The following is a 9,730-nucleotide window of genomic DNA, read 5'->3' as shown; positions in this document are numbered from 1 at the left end:
TTATGTTTATTTGAATGTTGTGTGGAATTTTATATTTTACATGGCTTGCACAGAACTACTTTTTTCCTTTTTTTTTTTTTTTTCCCCACTCAAGCATTACAATTGGTTAGGTAGCTTCCTTAGCATTTTGTGGTGCTGGAGATCTCATTTGTACCTTGCAGACATCCATCAGTAGTGCTAGAGCTCATAGATGCTGTTTCACAGCCATCAAATTTATTTGGCATGAAGGGAAGGAAATAACTTACTAAGATGAAAACAAAGAAACATTATTAGACTATCTTAAGTACCTCAGAAGAGGCTAGATGTTGCTGAACTCACAAAATACTATCAGTAACTGGAAGATATTAAAACATGTAAAGTATTGACAAAATCACTAAATGTGAGTAAACATGAGATCATACAATCATAGGATAATTCTGGTTGCAAAAGTCCTCAGGAGGTCTCAGGCACAATCTTTTGCTCACAGCAGCATCATCTCCTAGATCTGACCAAGTTGCTCAGGTATTAAAATCTTCCAAGGACAGATCCTATAAGGGGTTGTCTCTCTGAACAACTTGTTTCCAATCCAACTGGGATCAAAGAAAATCTGACGAGTTTTATATATCTTCACATATAGAAATAAAATTAAATGAACCTTTGTTTGGTATTCACAGTGAACTTATTTCATGCCAAAAGAAATCACTTCTGACTTTTCTATGAGGGCTGAATTCACCAAACTCACCATGGAAAGAAGTGACACTTAGGACTACAGAAAGTAGCCAAGATATTTGATACTTTCAATTCTATAGTTTGTCTCGGGGCTTTAGAAGTGCTTTCTTACTACTTCCAGAAATATACATTATCATATACAATAACAGGCTGCAGAGGTGGGAGGAATGCACAGGACTTTGAGACTGGTATTGGATGGTTTTAAACTGATGTCTCCAGCAAACCGCTGTGTATCTTCCTTATATATTTCTTGGAGGCTGAAATCACTCATGATAGAGATAAATACTATATGTATTTAAGTGATCATGAAGACAGACTACAGGAGTATGAAAATAACTTGCTTTACCAATGATTGTCCAGGAAGATCTGATCTGTGTTCTGGGACACAATTATTCTTGTCAGCTGGCTTATTGACATGAGGAATATATGTTAGAATATCTAGTAGGCTGGAAGGGACCTCTAAAGGTCATGTAGTCCAACTCCCCTGCAATTAACAGGGATGAGCACAGCTAGATCAAGTTGCTCAGAGCCTGATCTAGCCCTGCCTTCGAAGTCTTCAGGGACAAGATATCCACCACATATCTGGGCAACCTGTTCCAGTGCCTCATCACCCTCACTGTTAAAAAAAAAATTCCGTATATCTAACTTAAATCTTCACTCTTTAAGCTATTTTATATAAATTGTACAAAAAAAGTCAAAATGTTGGACTATTTGAGTGAAAAGAAAAATTGGGATTTTCTTAAAGAGTGGCTTGGATTTTTTTTAAGTTATAACTATCATCTTCTATATGCCTTTCATAGGGGTTAGGTGAATGTGGGAAGAAGACACTGAAAACTGATCATAAAGTCCTTGACATCCTGATCCACAGAATACAATAGATACTAACATGGAGATTCTTGCAGAATCAAATCTTTGCTCTAAGCCTGGACAAAATGCATGTGAATAAGTGAAATGCAGAGGGAAAATACAGCACCTGCATTTGGCTTTGGTTATTGGAACAACACAAAACACAAATAAACCTGAACATTATATATTATAGTGAACATTATTTGTTCATTAAAAAAAATTAAAAAAATGTTCTCTTAGACATTAGGTCAGCTTTGCATAACATTTTTCACCATTGATTCTTTAGAACTAGAAGTATCCTTTCTTCTTTTTAAATGAAAACACTTTTTTTCAACTCCAGGAGCTAGATCTCAAGGAGGAAACCCAAAAGCAGCATACACCTAGACACAGGCAATCTTACAGGAGCAAAACTGTCATCCTCTCAGACAAGCAAGAAGGCAGCCTAACATTATCATCATGTAACTCATCTTGTGTAGGGCAAGATTTTCTTCCTCATGCATTTCCAGTGTCAAGCTTTTTTTAAATCTAGTAAATATTTGAAGATATTTAATCAAAATGCTTGCATCTGTCTGTTAGAAAAACTTCTAAACATTGTAGATTGAGGCAGACTATCACACAAGTATCCTAATAATAATACAATAGAGAGTTGTTTCCACTACTTTTGTCATTATCTTAATTCAAGCCAGGATTTTACCAGTTAGTGAAAGTAAATGATTTTGATTTACACCAGTTTAACATCTCTCCCACCGACTTTCCACCTCCTCCTAAAATGACTGGGTTTTGAGGTTGGGATCCCCTCCCCCCTGGCTAGATTAAAGTTTTGGTGGTATTCTAAATGGGGAAAACTGCAAGTGCCCTTCTTGTTAGAGGTCTTTGGAAATACAGATAAATTTCAATAGAAAATGTAGTATTACACAGTGTCCTCTCTCTAGTGGTGGTATTGTTTGTTTGTTTGTTTGTTTGTTTTAAGGAAATAATCACATGGAAGCCCTCCACTACCTAACTAAATTAAAAATATTTTCAGCATCTGATTGTACGTATATTTCTATTCCCAACAATTTAAGAGAGAAAATATATTTCCATAGAAAAGTTTATTCCAGTTCTTTTAAAAGCAGGGGGGCCATTCCATTAGAGAACTATTAATCTCATGGAGCATAAAAGTCTTCACTTAAAATATACTGTAGAAAAATAGATTGAAATGATCTGTTCCTATTTTCCCCCCCAAATCCTAAAGAATTTTGAAGTTCCAATACATTTTGCCTTTTTACTAGCCTTTTCTTCCTTTGACATATTACAGGCAGGCAATTTTTTTTTCATAATATAGCAGTAATGTTAAAACAAAATATCCCACCAGCAGCTTGGCATTGAAACAGTCCCACAGGTTGTTCTAGACCTGTCCCAGAAATGACTTTATTAGAACCAGCCAAGAGAATGTGTCAGTTCATTTTCCAACTGCTGGAAAATTTAATTCGAGAACTGGCATGTGTGTTTTGCAGCTGCCAAGCTTGCCTCAGAGTGGCCAGATTTAGAGTCAACTCAGGAAGAAACCCAAGGACATCTCTTGCATCCCACACCACTCTGAACCTCCTAGAGGCAGCCAAGAAGATACTGTTATGATTACTTATTAATGATTTAATACATGTTTATTTCAACACACTGTGTCATCAGCCAGTGATTTCAGCACTTGTTCCTGAAAAGATGGTAATAATGGAACTTACCAGAAGATTAATACTTCATCTGTGCAGAATGCAAACAGCTGAAAAGTAGAGGAGGTTTCCTGACACAACCTCTGGTAATCATGCATTGCATAATTAATTGCAGTGAGAACTAGAGCCCAAAAGTTGAGGTCTGGATCCAGACTTTATCAAAGTTCAGGTATGTTAGTTTGATTCAGCCTGTCCAGAATACAAGCTCCTCATAAACATCACATTTTTAATAGCATTTCTCCAAAGCTCAGAGCAGTTCTGATGCATGGAACAACTTCTGTCTCATTTTGATCCAGTTATACTTTACAGATCATGGTTTTACAACCTGATGTACATTTCTGGTATAATGTAAATAGTAACAGTGGCATAGACTGTAAAACATGCTAATCATGACGCTATTATGAGTCAAATATAAAATATAAAATCTTGGCTTAAATTGCAGTATTTTGATCCAAACTGAGATTCTCCACTGTTTTGGTGGTTTTCATTGTCCACAAGCACGAAGCAAATGGGTAGATTAACTATTGGCTTGCATTTTCATGTAAGCATGTGTCATCTTGCAAAATGCAAGAAACAATACAGAGGAGAAAAAACTGTCTGCAAGGTTTGGCAATTGTTAAGTCCACATGTGTTGAAATTTTGATCTGCGGCCAAATATTTAAACAGCAGTGACTACAGTCTATCAGTTATAGATGTTTTCCCCCTCAAAAACTGTCAGATGTATGCGATTTAGTTTTAAAACTACATAGTAATCACAAAATTTTCAAGGAGATCATTGTTCAGACATGGGTCATTGGAAGTACGTTTCTTTAATGCCTTCTCAATAGATTAATTATATATTTATTTTAAATTGGTAAATTGCTTAATTTGTTACTTGTAAATTGCTGATAATGATTTTGATTTCATGTTGAAACTTGAATTGTATCAAATCTCTCTTTCACAGAGCTGGCTTCCATTCATTTCCAGATATACTGCTGTGCTGCTGGTGTTGTGTGCTGTTTGCATGCTGCTGTTTAGCTAGTGTTCAGTAGCTGTGATGAGAGACTGACCCCAGTAATTCAGGTGGGAAGTAAGAATAGCTGATTAAATTCATTGTCTTTGAATTGCGATCCACAATGGAATGACTGGCCTTGTTATTCTTAGACGTGGTATCTTTCTGCTAAAACTGACTCACTGATAGGACTAGCAGAGGTGGATGAAAGTCAGTATGAATGTGAAAAATCTGTGTCAGCTCTGCCAAAACAATTTGTACAGAGACATGTGGAGGTCCACCACTGACCTTATATCAATATTAGTGGTCTTTGCACTGGAGAAAATACTCTCCCAGTTTCCTAACAACGAACACGTGGATTTGAGCAAAAGGAAATCTGAAAGTCTTCTGGAAATACATAAATGCCCTGCATTGTTCATTGTAAGAAAATACTAACATAGTGTAGTAGGTGGGGGAAGATGTATGTAATACACCACTTTGAGGAATGTTGATCTGACTGGAGCCAGGGAACCTGAAAACTGCATTTTGGTGCATTAAGCACATCATAGTCAGTTGGTCAAAAGAAGTGATACTCCTGTAACATTCAGTATTTGTGCAACCTCACTTTGAAAACTGTGCAGTTCTGGACTCTACAATAAGATTAGGTACTGGGAACCAGTTATTTACTGTGAGAATGTTCAAACACTGGAACAGGATTCCTAAAGAGTTCATTAGTGCCACAAGATCTGTCATTGTTTAAGAGGCATTTGAGCAATGCCCTCAATAATGTGCTTTAACTTTTAATTAGCCCCAAAGAGGCAAGGCGGTTGGATTAGATGATCTCTGAAGGCCCCTTCCAACTGAACTATTCTATTTTATTTTATTCTAAGGAAGTCAGCATCCATGACATTGCTTTCCATTGCCCATCACTCCAAGATTCCTGCCAAGAGTGATATCTATCTGGTCAGGATCTTTGTCCTGTGCTATTAAACATGCAATAATGAAACCATTAGGGAAAAAAAGAAATGTGAGTGAGAGAGAAATGAAGTGTGTTTTAAATTTTAAGCTGTAAAAACTTGGTATTTTTCTGATTCATACAGAACATTAGATGCCTTAGTTAAATAGTCACTTTGAGATTAAAAGAGTCACTTAAAATCACTGCTCACTTGTGAATTTATTTTTCCCATGGTATCAAATACAGAATAAAATGTCTCAGTTCCCTGAGAAGCTGAACAGAAATTCTTGATAGATGAGCTTCCACAAACTTAAAATACTTGCAATATATCAAACAATATAAAATTATTACTTTCCATTGCATTTTATTCAGCACACTCTGGATGTTATTAAGTTACATATGACACACTCTGCTATATTCAAATTTTGTATATATGATTTAATTTGCATAGCAACCCCAAGTTTGAAAAATGAGCTGAAAGAAGGCGTAATTCAGGCGTTATTGACTACTGGTCTTTTTTTTTAATTGTTGGGGACATAATTGCCAACTTCAATCTCAGACCACTCTAGGCCAAATATTTTTCTCATTATTTTCAGTTTATTTTCAGTTTCTTCTCAAGAAATCCACTGAAATAGCCAAAGGATGTCACTGCTAGATTTTGTGTTCTATACAGTAATTTAGCTGGACATTTTGGTACTTTTTGAATGTTCTTTTCAAGTATGAATCATGTTCTTCTGTTCACATGCTTGTGTGCTCTGCATCCTCTGTCCTTGGGCTACTTCTAACTTCTGGCTTAGAGAACTCATCTTACCAGAAGTTGTTCTCAGCTACTGTTGTTGAGTTGTAGTATCTTTCCCAGCATGCTATCAGGTGGTCATATTGTTCTCCCATCAGATGGGCACCTAAACTAAATAACCTGTTCTCAATCCTCCATTGCAAGGGCTTCTGATCTTGGAACTTTTTGTACTTTTTCCTGAGTAGTCTTGCGGGGGAGCCTCAAAATGTGATGTCTTCCTTCCAGTCTCTAGTATAACTCTAAGGAAAATACAAACCTCTCAGACAGAAGAAGAGCTGGCAGTCAGCTCAGATAAGTGTAAATGAAATTTTTCATTATATTTTCATTTCCATCCTTCCCATTCACACCTTAACACTCAGACCATTCCTGGGCACAGATACTGATGCATTTAAATGAGTGTGTGCTTAAATTAATTTGTGCATTTTTAATGGTTTTCAGTGCTTCAAACTCCATACCATACAGATATTAAGACATGTCTATATATGGATGCATATTTTTATACTATATATTTCTGAGTCCATTGTTACACAGAGAAGATGCACAATGCTGCAGCATATATGCTAGGAAGGAGACACCATGTTTGCTGGCATAATAGAGAGGTGAAGAACAGTACAGAGCAAAAATATTCCACATATTGTTAGAAAAATCATCCCAAAATTTTCCTTGTAGGTCTAAAAGCTGATCCTATTCCACTTATGACGTTTGTGTTCCATTCTGTAGCCATTAACTTTTGTTTTCTCCACTTACACTGATGGAAGACAAAAGACATTTGGGTTTTAAAACTGCACTCATTTTTATGAGTTAGCACCAGAGATACTTTTGCTATTTAATTTCACAAAATAATAAAATTATTCAGATTGGAAGGAATCTCCTGAGGTTTCTAGTTCTGCCTCCAGCCCAAAGTGGGCTTAGCTATAAAGGTCAGGTCAGTTGCTCAGAGCTTTTCCATTTGTTTCAAGAAAACCTACAGGAATGGAGCCTGCACAACCTCTCTGGGCAGCCTGCTCCAATGTTGAGTCATCCTTGCAGTGAAAGCATTATTCTTTATATCCAGTCAAAACTTCCCACAAGTTTATGACTGTTGCTTTTCATTTTCCCACCTAATAGATGAGTGAGTTGCCCTGGTCTTCCTGCTGCCATTGGCCAACAGCTGCTAGGCTGCCCAGAAGACCTCTCTTCTCCAAAAGGAATAGGCCCACCTCCCTCAACTTCTTGCAGAGCAAGTTGTCCAGCCCTGACCATCTTGGTGGCTCTTTCAAAGCTAAATCTTTTAAGCTGGTAGAGGAGAAAGGAGGAACAAAACTGAATGCAGTACTCCAAATGTGGTCTAATGAATGCTGAATAAAAGAGAATAATTGCTTCCTTCATCCTATTGGCCACGCTTCTGTTGATACAGTCCAGTATGCTGCTAGCATTTATTGCCAGCGTGCATTAAGCGCTCCTGGAAAGTATGTTCCACTAAGAAGCTTTATGGATTTATATCCCAGCAAGTTTCTTATACTATATTGCTCCACGGTGGAGCACTGTTCTCTCCATTCACTGTGCAGAGAGCCTAGAAGGATTAGCATTGTGTGCCTAAAGCTAGCTCATGTGAATTTGTCCTAGGGGGTTGACAAAATGTGCGTACAGTGAAACATTTTGAGAAATGATTTACAAAATTTGACAACCATCTTGAAAAAACTAGATACTACAAAAGCATCATTAAAGCAACAAAAAGGTATAAATCTGAATAAATATAATTTCAGAACATACTTCCAAGGAGAAGGAAAACCTCAATCCAAACTGAAAAAAATGGGAAAAAGATATATCTAGCAAAGAATTCTCTGTAGTTAGTACTCAATTCCTACTCAACAAAAGGACATTAAATTGTTGGCAAAATACAAGTGGAAGATGCAGAAGAAAATTTTTTCCTTAGCAAAGGAAGGTCAGATAAAATGTGAAATAAGTTAAAGTTAGCTTTTTAATTTACTTGAGGATGACTGTTTCTTATTTCTATGCTTTTGTAGATGTTTCAAAATTTGTCATGGAGATTGATTAAAAACCAAACCAAACCATTACCATCAACAAAACCACCAACTCTTCAATTGTTTCTATTGTAAACTTGTCTAGGGTGAAACATTATTTTGGGGTAAATGAGAAAGCATGAAGTATAAGACTTTTGAGAAATACACCAGTTCTAACAAAGTAGATGTTTCAGGCTGATATACACAACCCAAGGAAAGAATGGGGAATCTTAACTTTCTGCTTATATACTGTATCAACCTGCCAAACCCATGAAGTCCCAAGTGTTGTACTGTGTTCCTCTTGGAAAAGCAGAAATTAGGGAGACAGTCCACAATCTAAGGAAAATATTTTCTTGCTTTCTGCTCATTCTCATTTATTCCTGCAGAACATTCATTTGGGATTTTCCCTAATGTACAGATCCAAACAGAAGCCTACTGATGTCTATTGTTTTGTACAGATTGAGACCAAGCTTCTCTTAATCCTGTTGGTTGTCTTCTGTTTTAGAGGAATTATTTACTAGTCTACTGAAAAACAGAATATTACAGGTACCTTTTTGCCAGAACATAAATGAGTTGAGAGATTTCTTTTTTGTTATGTGTTGACTGGGAACAGAAAGTATTTCAAGGTCAAGTGTTTCCTTTCTTCAATCTATTCTTTCTTTTTCTTGCAATCAGACAGCCCACCTAACAATTTCTAAGGATATTTGATGGCTGGATTCTGTTATTTTCATGTGCTTCAGAGAAATGTCATGTAGCAATGATATGCTTTCCAACTCATGCTGATCATGAAGGGAAAAATTCTGTATGGATTTTCTTCTCTAAAAATGACCAGAAGGGAAATTCCTGTGCAATTTACTCTCCTGTTTAAAGTTTCAGAACAGTGATGATGGTAGCTAGCAGGAGTGACCTGAGAAGTTTTTTTAAAGGAAAACAACAGTACATGAGACTGAACAGTGAACAATGAGCTGGATTTACAGAGTTTATGTCTGTATTTGGTTGGCTGGGTTCAATTAAGACATTAAAAATTGTAATCTCTTTATATCATCATTTTTGAAATGAGAATGAGTTCTTCACAGGATCCTTTGTACTTGAAGTCTACAGAAATCTCTGAATATCTCCTAATGAGAGAAGGTCTTATCAGTGTAAGGTATTATTACTACATAACTGATTAATGGAATATGCCTGTAGGGAAGGGGGTAGCAGAGGTGGAAGAGAGTGAAAATAGAAACCATATTTTTGTCAGATTCAAGGAAGCTGGTGAAGAATGAGGACAAAATGCTACATTGCTTTGTAGAAAATTAAGGATCACAGCTACATCTATCACCATAAATGGCTTGCTTGAATTGCTTGCATTCTCTGTCTGAGCTGCAATATTTCATTCAACTAACCATTCGTTAAACACACATCCTGAAAGCAAATAACTTTAATGTAAATAATTTGTGAAGCATTGTTCCATCTGTTGAAAATGTGCAGTAGTAGTTTCGACCCTTGTCTAAACCAGGCGAGCTACTTTCAGGCAAGTTTGGGAGGTAAATGAACTGTCTGGCTGCTTTTCTTGGCAACAACTCTTATTAGTGGGAGGTGGCAGTAAAGAGAACATGAGGAAGACTGAAAGTGTTTACTTAAAACTTTAGCCAAATGGCTAGGGAGAGTTAAGATAAATCATAACTGTCAATGATGACAACTTTAGACTGCTACTAGTTCACTCCTGTTTATGCAGTTTTAAATGTTGCACTTAGAAATGTT

Source organism: Phasianus colchicus, chromosome 2 (assembly GCF_987193195.1).
Source record: "Phasianus colchicus chromosome 2, bPhaCol1.hap1.1, whole genome shotgun sequence".
In the NCBI taxonomy this organism is placed as follows: Eukaryota; Metazoa; Chordata; class Aves; order Galliformes; family Phasianidae; genus Phasianus; species Phasianus colchicus.
The sequence above is the reverse complement of the archived record's forward strand: the minus strand, read 5'-3'. Positions refer to the sequence as shown.